This window comes from Canis aureus, chromosome 2, assembly GCF_053574225.1.
Source record: "Canis aureus isolate CA01 chromosome 2, VMU_Caureus_v.1.0, whole genome shotgun sequence".
Taxonomy (NCBI): domain Eukaryota; kingdom Metazoa; phylum Chordata; class Mammalia; order Carnivora; family Canidae; genus Canis; species Canis aureus.
The window spans coordinates 77321752-77337800 of NC_135612.1; the positions used below are offsets into that span (position 1 = coordinate 77321752).

General features: G+C 36.3%; 1 protein-coding gene across 14 annotated transcripts in view; it reads left to right on the top strand.

Annotated features, from left to right (window-relative positions):
• Positions 1 to 16049, top strand: part of LOC144302548 (uncharacterized) — a 236493-nt gene that overhangs the window by 191987 nt on the left and 28457 nt on the right. For 12 of the 14 annotated variants that reach the window (XR_013369541.1, XR_013369543.1, XR_013369542.1 and 9 more), the window contains one exon: positions 253 to 305. The gene's annotated coding sequence lies outside the window, so the exon portion shown is untranslated. Of the gene's footprint in view, positions 1 to 252; positions 306 to 3964; positions 4150 to 16049 lie in introns of those variants that run through there. The other 2 variants (XR_013369520.1, XR_013369511.1) reach the window with 1 other exon arrangement.

The window sequence follows — 16049 nt, forward strand, 5'->3', positions numbered from 1 at the left end:
CATTTCCGTATGTTTTATTGAGCTACAGGAACTAACTACTCCCATTTTTCTCCTCCTCATCATCTGCTCAACAATAAACTCCTTGCAATCATGACAGTATTATTCTTCATCATTTAACTAACATTTATGCATGATATTCATCTTGATTCATATAAAATTAAATTATAAATGATGTTTATGACCCATCTTATACAAGAAATAATTATTCAGATTAATTAACATTAATACATTGCTTTTATTTTTGTCATGTAGATGCTGCATATCAATTCAGTTCCAAATGATGTGGAATGTGGGATGTCATACCGGTAAATTTACTTTAAAATATGATTGTGCTCACAAGTAGCAATTAATATATCTAAGGAATTATACCTTTGCTGTTTCTTTGATTGAAATGTTTTATTATTTCTATAAAAAAATTAAGTAAAAGTATTTTATCATAAGTAATGTAGAAAATTATTGCAGCTAAACTGCACATATGTTTTTCAAGTTAATGAGTACATCCTTATTAATATCCAACTTTTATTAATACTTCAATGACATCGCTTTTATATAAGAAGCCATAGAATTTTTTAAAATATTTTATTTATTTATTTATTCATAAGAGACACACAGAGAGAGAGAGAGAGGCAGAGACACAGGCAGAGGGAGAAGCAGGCCCCATGCAGGGAGCCCAACACAGGACTCAATCCTGAGTCTCCAGGATCAAAACCCGGGCCGGAGGTGGCACTAAACTGCTGAGCCACCCAGGCTGCCCAGAAGCCATAAGACATTTTTATTTTTGGCCTGAGCTCTTCTAGTCTGAGGCCTCAAGCAACATAAGCTTATACTCTTACACTTAAACTTATTGATGGTAGAAATGAATTGAGTGAAAGATTTGATCTTTGCAAAAAGATCAGATTTTGAAGTTGATGAGTACTTATTGAAAAAAAGGGTAGAATTATTTATAAAGTACAGATGAGTAGAGTTTTCCAATACATTTCAAATGTATTCATGTGAGGTGACATTTTCTTAACCTGCTTCTGGAATCCAAGGCACTGAGAAGGATCTCTTGTTCCACTCTTCTTTATTTCTATTATCTTAAAAAAAAAAAATCACCTATTATAAATTTTAGATTTGTCATCTACAAATTAAAGGCAATAATTACATATACAAATAACAAGTTGCTATAAATAATAAAAAAATACTTATAAATTATTAACTACTATGCTTAAGATATTGTGGAAAGAAAGTAAAATAAAACCATTTGTTTGTGTGAGGATACACGAATGGCTGAGGTTTCTTTAGCTAAGAGTGTCCATATATATCTTTCTTTGATATTTTGCCAAATATAGGAGACTATTATTAGTTAAACTGCATCATTTAAACCCTCAAGTATTTTATTTTCTATATAAACTTGACAGACGAATGTACTATGCACCAGATAGTGAAGTAAATTGTTAGATGGCTGGTAGTTTTTGCTCTCTTCAGGTATACATTAAAAGTAGTGAAAACAGACACAAAGTGATTCAAAGAACAAGTAGATTTATAATTTGTAGCAGGTAATACACAAGAAACACACAAATTTATGATACAATATAAGGTACATTTGAAATAGTGGAGGAAATTCTTTCATAAAAGTTGACAAATGGTTCCTGAATTATGAGGGGACATCGAGGGAACAGAAAAGGGAAAGTTAGTAAGGTGGTATGTGAGTGTCTGGACTGCTGGCTGTCAGAACAGAAATAGCAGCATGTGCAAAAGTCTTGGAGCAAGAGTGAAATTAATATTCTCAGAAGACTAAAGCCTTCTGTAGTGGAGTCAAAACAGTGGCACTAGATAAGGCAAGAGAGATAAGCAGGGGGTAATCACCCAGGCTTTTGAAAACATGTGAAGACAATTGGAAGCCTTCAGCATATTAGAAGCAGAGGGCATTTTCAAAATACCATCTGGTTGTTCTGTGGGGAATTGATTAAAGAAGTAGAAGTAGAGAGAGTGACTGGCAGGAGAAATGTGGAGAGATTGGTTTTAGATAGTGCCAACAAGCTAAATTGCCAATGAATAGATGTTGAAAGTAAATGAGCAAGAATTTCAGTCATGGATGATTCTCCCTATTTTGACTTTGGTAGAATTGACATTTACTGGCATGAGAAAACTGGGAAGGAAATGGGTTTTGAGAAAACATTGTTAAAGTTGAGAAATGATAAGTGAAAATGCATATGAGATTTCAAGTAAAAAGAGCAAATAAGTAGATATTAATGGTGGAATTCAAGAAATAGTTTCATAGGATCTATATACATTTAAGACTAATCAGCCAACAATCAAGGAACAGCTATAATGGTCTAGAGAAAGAATATAAATGAGAGAAGACTTAAGTTCTAAAGAATTCCAGCATTTAGATGCCAGAGGTGTGTTCAGAAAAAGTACCTGTGAAGTAGTAGCCACACCTGTCCTAGAAAATCAGCAGTTGGTGGTTTTGCCAAAAACAAAAGAAATATGCATTTTGTGAAGGAGATGTTTAATGTAAATTTTACACAGGCAAGCTCTAAGAACAGAGTTGGAATTATTGGAGGTAGATAGGGGACACATTTTATTTGCATTACACATGTTCATTCACTGTGGCTTGAGGGGAAGTGATGGCGGTGATGGGGATAAGTTTCCCCATATATGGCCACTTTTCCTAAATTTGGCTTACAGTTCTAGATAAATAACAATACGCTGATTTTTAACAATAAGAATGACATTGGGTATATTGTCTAGGCTCTACAGGTTTCAGTGAAATGGGGACACTAGCCAGGATAGGGTAGGTTGAACAATGACAAGGAGATGAGAAGTGAAGAAAGCAAGTATCAGTAATTTTTAATAGTTTATTTCTGTGACCTCCGAAGAAGTCAATGGACAGTGTTTGTTTTATTTTGTTGTTTTTCCAATGAACGGTTTTTGTTTTTATGATTTTTTAAAAAGATTTTATTTCTTTAGAGAGAGAGAGTATATATATAGAGAGAGAGAGTAGAAGTGGGGAGGGGGAAGAGGGAGAGAAAGAATCTCCAGCAGACTCCACACTGAGTGTGGAGCCTGACGTGGGGCTCAATCTCAGAACCTGAGATCATGACCTGAGCTGAAATCAATAGTCAGATTCTTAACTGACTGAGACACTTTTGAAAAGCAAAACAGAAAGTAAGCAACTCAATTTTTAGTGTATAAGAGTTTATTTATCGTTTATATCTGTCAGGATTTGTTTTCAGTTCACCACTGTTATTACAAAGTAATAGTCACAGATTGTCTGAGACTTACATTTGGCCAGACTAATTTGGCCTGCCTTGCTATTTTGATTCAAAATAATGAGCACTAATAAACAAGTGTACCTTTCCACACTCTTCATCAAAGAAAAATTGAAATTGAGATGCTAATATATTCTGAATTCATGTTTTTCTCTTTCATGTACTTATACTTTTTAAATGTGTGTTTGGTGCTTATGCTGCATAATTAAACACACTGATATTTACAATGGAAAAAACAGAGAATTGTTGCATATTTCATAACCACCAAAATATGAATTAGGCTGAAGATGGTTAGTGAGAAAAAATTAACATAACTTATATCACAGCTGTTGATATTAAGGATCTAAACCACCTTAATTTTAGTCATAATTCATAATTAAAGTTATATAAACATACATATAGATAATATAGTTAGATAATGTTATACTGAATTGTTTGGGAATATAATGTATCGTTTAATAGACGTGTCTTATATACAATGCATAAAAATAACTTTCATAGAGTTAAAACAAATGAAAAATAATACTACAATTCATTATCATGAACAATGATCCATTTTTTGAAACTGAGGTTATGAGAATTTTCATGAGTAGTATTAAACTAACACATCTTGACTTTAGATGTACGGCTTCTAATGACTTTGAGCTTGTTTATTTCTCAGCACCTGTCTTCCTCAGAGTAAAGTTGCTTAAATTGTTTGTCTCTAGAAAATGTCTCCCAGGGGCACCTTGGTGGCTCAATCTATTAAGTGGCTGCCTTCAGCTCAGAGTCATGATCCCAGAATCCCTGGATGGAGCCCTACATCAGGCTTTCTGCTCAACAGGGTGTCTGCTTCTCCCTCTCTCTCTGCTCCTCCTCCTGTTTGCCCTCTCTTTCTCTTTCTCTCATTCATTCTCTCTCTCAAATAAATGAATAAAATCTTAAAAAAAAAAAGAAAAGAAAAAATGTCTCTCAAATCAATGTCTTCAGCTTCACTCTTTTTTTCTGAGTTCTAGGTTTTTGTTTCTCTATGGACATGTTTCTTACTGAATATTTTGCTACCATTTTAAACATGGTATTTAAAAAGTATAAAATGTTTAACCACAGGATTGTTTTCTTGACTATTTTATCTATATTCCAAAGAAACCATATTTCTTGGGGTCAAAGAGGTTTGAAACCTTAGAGATGTTTTTGTCTTCAGTGCTTTATTTCTCTACCAAGTTCTATTACTTTCCTTCTGTAAAATTTCACAGGTTTGACTGTGAATATTTTGCTATCTTTCCAAAATGCTACATTGATGGTAGTCATTTTTCACTACTATTGCGTTTTATTCTATCAGGTTTTGTGCCTGCAAAACTCCCCTGTGCAGAATATCATATGTTAGAATATTCCTCCTAAATATACCTGTCCTTTCTCCTGAATAACATCCCATTATGTTTAGTACAACATTCAAACACTTTACTGTGACATGCAAGGCCAGAAATGAACTGCCCAAACAGAGATCATTGTATCGATCCATCATTCACCTATAAAAATGCTTCAGTTTAACTAAATCTGTAAATTATATTTCTCCCAATGATGTCATATTCCTTCTTCCCTCAGTGTCACATCTTTTATCAGGTGCCCTGCCTCTTTCTTTGCTTATTTAAGTTCTGGTCCTCAACTTAATATCTGGCCAGGCTCATAGGAAAGTCTTTTACCTTTGAACGCTTACAGTGTTTACTCCACTATTGTTCACCACAGTGACACCATATCTCCCCCTCTAACCCTTCTCCCCACAGATAATTTTTAATATACTGTTATTTATATATTAAGTACAGTGGCAAAACTATGAGGAAACAAATAGCACATTATTGAGAGCATTTGTCAAACCTAGGCTGTCTAACATATAGACCCATTAATATATTTCCAGAATTTCCTAATATGCATGTCTTATTGGGAGAAGAGCTTACCTCCTACTAGAGAAGATGAAATGGTTTTCCTAGCCATTTAGAATGCCAAGGTACAGACACAGTGTCTGTACTTGACTATCATTTTGCTGAAACAAAAATTTGAATCTGCAGCTAGGAACTTAAAGATGCAGCATCAATGGCAGTCAGCCTAGTTTCAAAAGTCCATACTGTAAGCTATCAAAATTGAGTGCCTACATGGTTCCAGTCAGGAGAAGATCTTCATTCAGTTGCAGCGGCAATTATGTCCTCTACTATTATTATGAGTGAGGGACAGGTGGGGCTAGGTAGGGAGAGATAGATAGGGGGCTATGTGATCAGGCTCATGGAAATACCCAAAATGCTGAGGTGTAAGGAAATCAGAGATAAGGGAGCAAGCCAGACTACCCTGTCCTAGGTGTGGGAGAGGAGGGTCTTTTTATGACAGGCATCTGTGATCAACAAAGAATAACCAGACCCCAAAGAAGAAGTAAGCCATTAAAGATGTTATTACCATTCCTATTGAAAGACAGCACAAGAATCTCAAGACCATAAGCTTCCCAGTCAGTTCTCAATAAAAAACTACCACTAAATGCCCTCAGTGGCAAACCTGTTGGGACCCCTCTCACTTCTAAGAGCTTCCTCTGTATCCTCACTTAATAAACTATCACTCTACTCACTCTCCTTTGTCCACAAGATTCATTCTTTGACTCTGTGAGACAAGAACTAAGCTCTCCAGTATCAACGAGGCCTGATACTGTTTTCTGGTTCAAGCATTCGAAAGTTCCCTAAGTCTTCAATCTCTGTGCATGCTTTCCTGAAACTTCCTGACAATGTTTGAAGTACCCATTATCCTTTCAGTGAATTCTCTCTCTGTCAATATTAGCAAGTAGTTTTTCAATCTTGCAAGTGAGAGTCTAAGAAATGTACTTGGCTATAGTGCAATAAAGTAAAATATTTTAAATACCAGGATTATGAGTTGAATTGTGCTACCCTGCCCAACAGATGTTGAAGTCTTAGCCCCAGTACTTCAGAATATGACCTTGTTTAGAAATAGTCATTGTAATTATAGTTAGAACTAGATCATGCTGGGGATCCCTGGGTGGCTCAGCGGTTTAGTGCCTGCCTTTGGCCCAGGGCACGATCCTGGAGTCCCAGGGTCGAGTCCCTCGTGGGACTCTCTGCATGGAGTCTGCTTCTCCCTCTGCCTGTGTTTCTGCCTCTCTCTCTCTCTCTCTCTCTCTCTCGAATAAATAAATAAAATCTTTAGAAAAAAAAAAAAAGAACTAGGTCATGCTGAAGTAAGATGGACCTCTAGTTCACTATGTTTTCCTTACAAAAAGGTAAAATTTGGAGACACACACACACAAGGATCATACCATGTGAAGATTAATCAAAGATTGGAGTGACTATTTTAAATGCCAAAGAAACGCCAGAGGTTACCAACAAACCACCAGAAGCTAGAGGATAGGCATAGAATCTAGATACTTCTTTACACTTCTCAGAAAGAGCCAGCCCTACCACCGCTTCAATCTCATACTTCTAGCCATTAAAACTGTGAGACAATAAAATTTATTTTGTTTAAGCTATTCAGTTGGTAGCATTTTGTTACAGCAGTCCTAGCAAACTAATAAAACCCACAAATCGGGATCCCTGGGTGGCGCAGCGGTTTGGCTCCTGCCTTTGGCCCAGGGCGCGATCCTGGAGACCCGGGATCAAATCCCACGTCGGGCTCCCGGTGCATGGAGCCTGCTTCTCCCTCTGCCTGTGTCTCTGCCTCATTCTCTCTCTCTCTGTGACTATCACAAATAAATAAAAATTAAAAAAAAATTAAAAAAAAAACCCACAAATCATACATCCTTTTCCCTAATGAAGGAAATTCTTCAATCCATCTTGCATTCAATGTAAGTTATCACAACCATAAACATCACAGAATAGGATAATGCCTTTAAACACATTAAATGGGGATCCCTGGGTGGCGCAGTGGTTTGGTGCCTGCCTTTGGCCCAGAGCAGGATCCTGGAGACCCGGGATCGAATCCCACATCGGGCTCCCGGTGCATGGAGCCTGCTTCTCCCTCTGCCTGTGTCTCTGCCTCTCTCTCTCTCTCTCTCTCTGTGTGACTATCATAAATAAAAAAATAAATAAATAAAAAATTTAAACACATTAAATGTACTAGAGCTGAAATAGACAAAGCTCCCACTTGATAAGGGGTGAACATTTTGTCATAACGGGACATTTGTTACTACAGGTGATAAAGTTTAACAGAAATTTAGGAAGGGTGAGACAAGAAGCTGACCTGTTGGAAAGTTCTTTTGAGTGGGGAGGACACCATCTCTCAACTTGGAAGAATTACATTGTATCTCTATTGCTCTGTGGTCATGCCATATAGTTATCATGAGCCGTGCAGTAAAAGGAAAGAAAATAGAAGAAAAAGAGCAGGTGATAGACATATTTTTAAATTGAGGGAATGGATCAATTAAGAAGAAAACAATTCTAAATCAGAGATGGGGTGAGTATGGAGCTTTGATGAGACAAAATTGGTTGTAAACCAAAAAAACAAAGAATAACAAATTTAAATGGTGTGGGCAATTCAGTTGACCATTCCAGTTAATGAAAATGTATAGCCTGGAATGAGATAATTTGAAAGCTCTGTAACTATTGGTTCCAGTACATTAGCATTTTGCTACCCTGAATGATTTCATGGCTTTAAACAAACCTGTTGTTTTTGGTTGTTTTACCCAAATGAAAACCTATAACTTATTAGCTAAATAAGCAACAAGCAAAGGTAATATTCACCCTGAAAAATTTTTTACCCTAATTTTATAACTGACTATTTGAATCAAGAGTTCATGCTGATCTTCATATTAATCTTCAGTTCATGTGGCTCTAAGATGGACCTATTTGTTAGAGCAAGAAGTTTCAGGTTTATTTGGCCTACATGAGAAGAGGATGCCTCTAGGGACCTTGAGGGATGGCTTTTCTTTATGTCAAAATATTAAAAGTTTCTTATGTATACCTACAGTGATCATTCACAAAATATATGTAATCAAACTTACTTTTTTTTAAGATTTTATTTATTCATGAGAGACACACAGAGAGAGGCAGACACATAGGCAGAGGGAGAAGCAGCTCCTTGCTGGGAGCCTGATTCAGGACTTGAACCCAGGACCCCCAGATCGCTCCCTGAGCCAAAGGCACATGCTCAACTACTGAGCCACCCAGGTGTCCCTAATCAAACTTTCTAACTTGTCTGCTATCTACGGTTCTGTGTGAGAAAAATACCCAAACAGAAATGACAGGAAAATATAAATAAGATTGCTGAACAGTGAGTTTTTCAAAGAGATAACTTACATCTTTCCATTCTCATCTTTTAAAAATGGAAATTATAAGTACTCATAGCTTTGTCTAGTAAAGATGTGAATCGCCTCTAGATAACAGTGCCAACCTTAAACAACACAGTCAGTTATTTTACTGGCAAAATGAGTTTATTTTTGAACAGAAGAGGAATTGCAAGCTGGACAAGCTAACTTGGGCAAACCAAAGGCAAGTCCAGTGAGACAAAGGGAAGGTTAATGTTTAATAGGCTTCAGGAGGAAATGGGAGAGTAATGGGAGGGTTGTTTTGAACAAAAGTTCATCGGAGAAGAACAGTTGGAGATTGATCTGGTTTTTCATGGGTTGCCAGCAGTGCTTAGTGCTGTGCTCTGGAGCAGGGAGGGAATCTTCTTTCTTTTTCTAAAAGCAAGAGATAAAATTCTTATGTAAAAATGTCTTCCCTTGTCAAAATAACTCTCTTCCTTCTTCCTGTGGGTTATGTGAGCTGCAAAGCATGGTCCCCATGTGAGAGCTCCCTCTTCAGTGCTCCCCCACCCCATTTTAATGAGATTTCCCTTACTCCTTTTCACATTATCTATTTAAGAAAGGGCACTTCAAAAGGTGACATTGCTGTTTGAATAAAACATCTTATATTTTATAGTTCACAAGGCATTTTCACAGGTAGTTGTTCCTTTGATCCTGAGAGTAATCCCCTAACTCACACAAAGCAAAGATCATTATCTGTGTTTTATAATAGAGAGAAAGAGAGACTCGAAAAGTAAACTGGTTTACTGAGGAGTAAAACACTGTTGGCGTCAAAGAAAAGTGAATTTTAGGATTTGGGCTCTCCTGCAGTTCAGTCTATGTGATATGAAAGGTTCAATTTGAAAGGTCGGCCACCTAAGACATGACTTTGAATAGGAAATCTCTTTTGGAATAAGTACTGTTGTGCTTTCAACAACACGAGGGTTAGAGGCCCTGACCCCTGCACAGTCAAAAATCTGTGTTTTGCTTTTGACTCCCCTAAAACTTAACTATTAAGAGCCTACTGTTGACCAGAAGCCTTACCTTATGTAATAATATAGAGAGATTAACACGTATTTTATAATAATTTTAAATACTGTATGCTTATAGTGGAGTAAGCTAGAGAAAAGACATGTTATTAACAAAATCAGAAGGAAGAGAAAATACATTTACAGTATTGTATTCATCAGAAAAAAAAATACACATATAAGTGTGATGTAGGAAAGACATTAGGGTTCAAAGTCGATGGCCAAAGAAGAATTCTTGAAATGCCTTGAGTGCAAGAGATGGGTTTATTAAAGCACCGGGATAGGACCTGTGAGCAGGTCCTCACTGGGGTTGTGAGGAGTGGCCCATTTATACTTTCAATTTGGGAGGGGGTTAGGAAGAATGTAAGCCTCCCAGGTATTTTGGGAACAAGGTTTCCAGGATCCTTAGGGAGCTAGCTTTGTTGGGAAAGGTCATTTATTAGTGTTTAGTAAACTCTTAGTCATGAGACTCTTCAGATTTATATCCAGTGGGTCATATGCTGGGAGGATGATTGCCAGCCTGTATCTTGGTGGGGGTAGAGATAAAGGAAGTTTCCAAAGGAATTTTTGTATGTTAAAGTAGACTCACAAGGCCCTGGGCAAAGTGTCAACTTTAAGGCAGTGGAGTCCCTAAAGGAATGTCACTCAGCCTGATTCAAGGACTAGTTAATGGGCAGTAGGCAGTAAGGAAATTTAACATTTTTTTTTCTGCCTTTGTTTCCCATATCAAGCGGACCAGTGCAGGTCAAACCTGTGTTGTTCAAAGGTCAAGTATGGATGTATTTTGTGATTGCAAACCAAACCGGACAAAAATAAGTTTGCAATTGCTGTGCCCAAGATTGCAAATCCGAGAAACCACCGAGGAGCCAACACTGATGCAAGGACATGAGGGTTTATTAACAAGCTCGAGCTTGGGTCCAAGAGTACCCGACACAGCAGAGCAGGGACTTGGACCCCAAGTGGGTTACAGCTGGGTTTTATGGGCTGGTCTAGGGGACCTCCAGAAGAGGGGGGAGGAATTTCTCAAGTTCTGTTTACATTCTGATATGGGGCTTTAAAGGGCATTAAGTTCTTTTGTTTTTTTTTTGTTTTTTTTTTTTTTAGGGCATTAAGTTCTGTTCTCATTCTAATATGGGTCTTCCTGCCACTGGCTTGAACTGTTCTCATTCTAATATGGGGCTTTCTAGGGTGTTAAGCTGCTTTTTCCTGTAACTGAAGTAAGGTAAAGTTCAGCTCTTATTCACAGGGGCCTAGGATGGCTGTACTTGTGCTAATGCTGAACTTAAGGTGGAATGGCCTTAATTTTCTCAGCCTCCACAGCAATAAGTTTTATATGGTGTTCAGCACAACTAAACAAGTAATTAAGCACATTTTGTTGTTTTCAGGGGACAATGATGCATCACAGAACTATACATATCACTTCCACTTGAGTAAGGGACAGACAGGGCTGAGTAGGGAGAGACAGGTACGGGGCTACAGGATCAGGCTCATGAAAATCCCCAAAATGTCGAGGTATAAGGAAACCAGAGATAAAGAATCAAACCAGACCATCCTGTCCTAGGTGTCAGAGGTGGGGTCATATTATAACAGCTACTTGTGACCAACAAAGAATTAATTGGACCCTAAGAAGGAAGTAAGCCATTAAAGGTGTTATCATTAATCCTTACTCAATGGTGATCGATAGGGATGGTAAAAGGATTTAATTTTCCCTGGTTAGCTTTCAATAAAAGACCAACCCTAAAGGTCCTCAGTAACAACAGCATTTTCTGTATCTACACTTAATAAAACTCTATAACCTTATTTAGTCTCCTTTACTCGCTCTCCTTTGTCCATGAGATTCCTTCTTGACTCCAGGAGATAAGAACCTCATGTCCCACTTTGTACTCATGTTGAAAAAACTCAAGAAAATGTATTAGAATATGGGAGGGGGGGGTGCAATGATGGAGTAAAGATGGAAGGAAGGCAAAATAAGTAAAGGTTGGGTTTATTTGCTCACAAAATTCAATATGGTATACTACCAAGTGGTCTCTGCAGGTCATAGTTTTTGTTTACTCATGTTTATGTGAGAAATAATAAATGCTGGCTGTGTCACATTTGAGAAACTAAGTTTATTTAGTAGGAAAAGGATTCAGTAGAGAAGGAGTGTACTTTCTAACACTCCAAATGAATTTAACTAGATGTTAGGAAGCTGGCTTTATAAGAGATTTTATGGAATACGCTACACGGTTTACACACTTCATCTTGTAAAGGAAGATACTGAAACACAGGATGTTTATGTTACAAAATTACAGAACTAAGATTTAAGTCCAGTATTTCCGGTGTTTTATAGTTTCAACTACATCTTAGTGATGTTCAGTGGTCTCTCAGTGTTGAAAAATATTTGAAAATGGCAATATTGCTGCTTTGTTGTTTGAAATATATTTTCTTATTCATGTTTATTCTGCAAAGTGATAATCTTGAAGAGAAATATACAAAAACAACTTTGGGCTTATATTTCTCATGGCCAGAACTGAAATGAAAGGTAAGGATACCAATGGCTGAGTTATGAACAATGTCAATATTTTAAACTATAATAAAAACATAACTTAAATGAGAACCACTCAAGGCTGAAAACATATCGATGATATAAAATTAAATGTATAAAGGGTCCTTGGCATTACTCAGTATAGAAGTAAATATAGTAAATGTAGTAATTAGTATGTTTAGCTCCTGAATAGGCTAATAAAACATAAATATTTAAAATGTAAATAGCATGCATTCTTCTTTAGAAAAAAGTGTGCAAAACTTTAAAAATATTTGATGAGAATGAATCAGAATAACTGAGGTTAGTTTTGTATTGCTTATAATATCTGAAATAGGAAAACAATATAAATAAAAATGTTTTTAGATCTTAAGAAATAGCCAAAGAAAAATATTCAGGTAAGGAGAAGTCATTCAATACGAGAAAGGAAAAAAAAAAAAAAAAAAAGAAAAAAAAAAGTTAAAGAACTACTGTAACTTTGAGAATTAAACTTTAAAAAGATATATTATTAGGTCAAAAAATAAAGAAAGTCAAATCGCTACTTCTCTGCACCAGGGAAAATAAATTAAAATGTTTCAATCTTAAAGATTAATAATTTAAAAAAATAACTTCTTATGGCAAGATTGATTCTATAGCCCCATGAAAGTATCATTTTCTTAAGCTTCAAGCAAAAATAGTCTAGTTTCATCCATTATATGACAACAAGCTTCTACCTTTTAGAAAGCTTTTCTTAAATTCTTTATTTCCAAAATAATGCTATGTGATATTTTATAATCATATAAAATTTTATGTGTTTAAACTGAATTTCTTTTAACCCTTGGAATGTTTCATTTTCATTACAATGGTGCTCTCTAGTGTAGTGTTGATTGTCCTTGAGATAATTCTCCCCGTGTTGCTTGAAGTTCTTTTAAGAAAACACTATGGTCAAGTTAAAAAATGAACAGTGCTTATGTGGAGTTATTTCTGGTTTAATTTTATTTTTCTCTCTTTACCTTTTATTCTGTTCTGCAGGGATGATCACAGTTGATAATCTTGCACACATTTTAAACTATTCTTATAAGACTCAGAGCAGCTTTGAGTGATCAACAGCAAGTGGAGGAGAGCCATTTATAAGTAATAAATGCAATATGAAAGGACTTTGCAATTTGCTAATCTCTTTTATATACATTATCTCATGCAATCCTTGCAGTATCCCTGGAGGTAGACATTGTGATTCCTGCTTTATCAAGGAAGAAATTCAGGTCTCAAACATTTTATGACTTGCCCAAGGTTACATCAAGTGTTAAGAGGCAGAGCTAAGAAATAACTTCAGGTTTTCCAGTTCTCAGTTTATGTTTCCATAAGCAAAGCAATCATGAAATGTACCTTAATATTGTCAGTAATTGCTTTGGGTCCCCATGTGGCTTCTCTATTTTACTTTTCATTTTTCTCTTCTCAAATAAAAAAAAAACAACTCTGGACTTAGACAAGAAGAGATTTTTTTTTTTTGGAAAGCATTACTGCAGGAGGGAAGGAAGAACCACGTACAATAGGGGGAAGCTGAGAGAAGGGGATATACCAATAGGAGGGATCTGCAAGCATCTCAAAGGTTAGGTCAATACTTTTTTTTAAGGATTTATTTGTATGAGAGAGAGAGAGAGAGAGAGAGAGAGCAAGTGTGAGAAGGCACATAGGGAGAGGGAAAAGGAAGCTCTAGTAGACTCCTTGCTGAGCTCTGAGCCTGACCTGGGCTCTATTTGAAGAGCCTGAGATCATGACGTGGGCAGAAACCAAGAGTTTGATGTTTAATCAACTGGGCCAACGGGGATCACACCAGGGCTTTTCTTTTATGAGGAGTAACCAAGGCTAGACAAATGGGTATGGGGAAGTAGGATGAGCAAGGGTGGCATGATTGAACAGTAGAGGAATGTTTCACCCTCAGGTCAGTCTATTTGCCAGAGGAAACTTCACAGAAGGTTTGTGTGCTTGCTGGGTCACAGTTCAGGGGTTTGGGTTCACTTTCTCTTTAAATTTCTTACCATTGATATTATTTTGCTTCTATTTATTCTCCCTTTGGCAAAAGGAAATTGCTCTCTACCTATGGATATTTAATATACGCAGTGTTTGTTAAAACATTTATAATTTGTAAAATATTATGCAAATGTATAATATCTTTAGTATGTGAACTTGTAAAATTGACTAAGGAGTATTACCTTGATACAACCCATGAGATCAAATGCTTGTCAGTCTAAGCTATTTCCGGCTATATTCACACATTGGTTGCATGTCAGAATATGGATAATGTTGATTCCTCAAAACTTAGCTCACACTTTACTGTATTCCAAAACAACCTTTCCTGTACTACAAAACAGCAAATAACTCTTTTTTCTGTGTTGTCTTTTTCTACAAACGTACTTTTATTATTTTACTCATCACACGGTCTTGACACATTTATTCACACTCCTGACTCGCAGTTTTCAATAGGCTCTTTGAGAAAGATGTGAGGAAAATAATTCAAAAAATAAACCTTGACACATAAAATTTGATTTATAAAGATAATATATTGTATATACTTTTGTTATCCATGATCATTGCAATGATTGGTGCCTAGTAGGTGCTGGATTTTCATAGCCTAAGGTCTGTTTCTCTTTATGTCCCAAGTTGTAAATGATGATGATGATAATGAAGAAAAAGAAAAGTTGCATTGCACATTGTATAATTTGTCTTTTGAAATTATTACTAAAATCCTTTTAGGCAGGTGCTATTATTTATATACAATTTACAGATTAGCAAACAGGCATAGCATAAACAAAGAGACAGGGATAGCCATGAAACAGTAGTTTATACAATTATATTATACATCTAAATTATATTAACAAATGAGAGCATTAATTTAGGCCAGAGAAAGGAGAAGCAAAATTATCTTTTAATATTTTTCTAAAATTCTCGGGGCACCTGGGTGGCTGAGTCTGTTAAGTGACCAACTCTTGATCTGGGCTTAGATTATGATCTCAGGGTTGTGAGTTGGAGCCCCATGCCAAGCTCCATGCTCAGCGGGGAGTCTGCTTCTCCCTTCTTCCTCTCTCCCTCTCTCTGCCCCTCCCTCCAGTCATGCTTGCTCTCTCTCTCTCTCTCTCTCTCTGTCAAGTAAATAAATAGAGCTTGAGCTCCCTAAGAAGACAAAATTATGCAGACAAGGTTTAATTATATTTCATCACTTATTTATTTTTGGCTTTATTTCCTAATCCAGCTTATTGTTTTTATATTCAGTAGGTACTTTATAATATGAATAAGGATCATCAAACTAATATTTATGCATCAGTCATTGTGTGACAACTACTATTCTAAGCATTTTATATGTGTTTTTTTTTTATTAATTTATTCATTCATGAGAGACACGGAGAGAGGCAGAGACACAGGCAGAGGGAGAAGCAGGTCCCATTCAGGGAGCCGAATGTAGGACTCGATCCCACAAATCCAGGATCATGCCCAGAGCCAAAGGCAGACGCTCACCTGCTGAGCCACCCAGGCATCCCAACATTATATGTGTTAACTCATCATTCTTTCAACCTAGCCTATCTCCCCGCCTTCTCTAGCACATTCTCTTAAATATGACACAATATACCCTCTGTTAATAAATGGTGTGAAGATTTTTTGTTTTGTTTTGTAATGAGGAAAGTATAAATAAAATCCACTATTACAAAAATTTTTAAAAATAAAGTGGTGGATATTACTCTCAGTCTTAATACGCTGCAACCATTACCTAGCTATATTTTATATTTCATATACTAGTATCAAAATCAAATAGTAGGAAAATGGGGACACTTGTAACTTAATATTTTTACACTGCACTGTCCAGAGACTCACATGCAAATTCTGTTAGAAAATATAGTCATTTCTTACTTTATTCAGCATCTATTTACTAAATACCTTCTATTAGTCAGGTACTGCTTTAGTTATTATGGATACAAAATAAATATGACACACGTTTTCTCTTTTTAAGTGGAGAGGAAGAC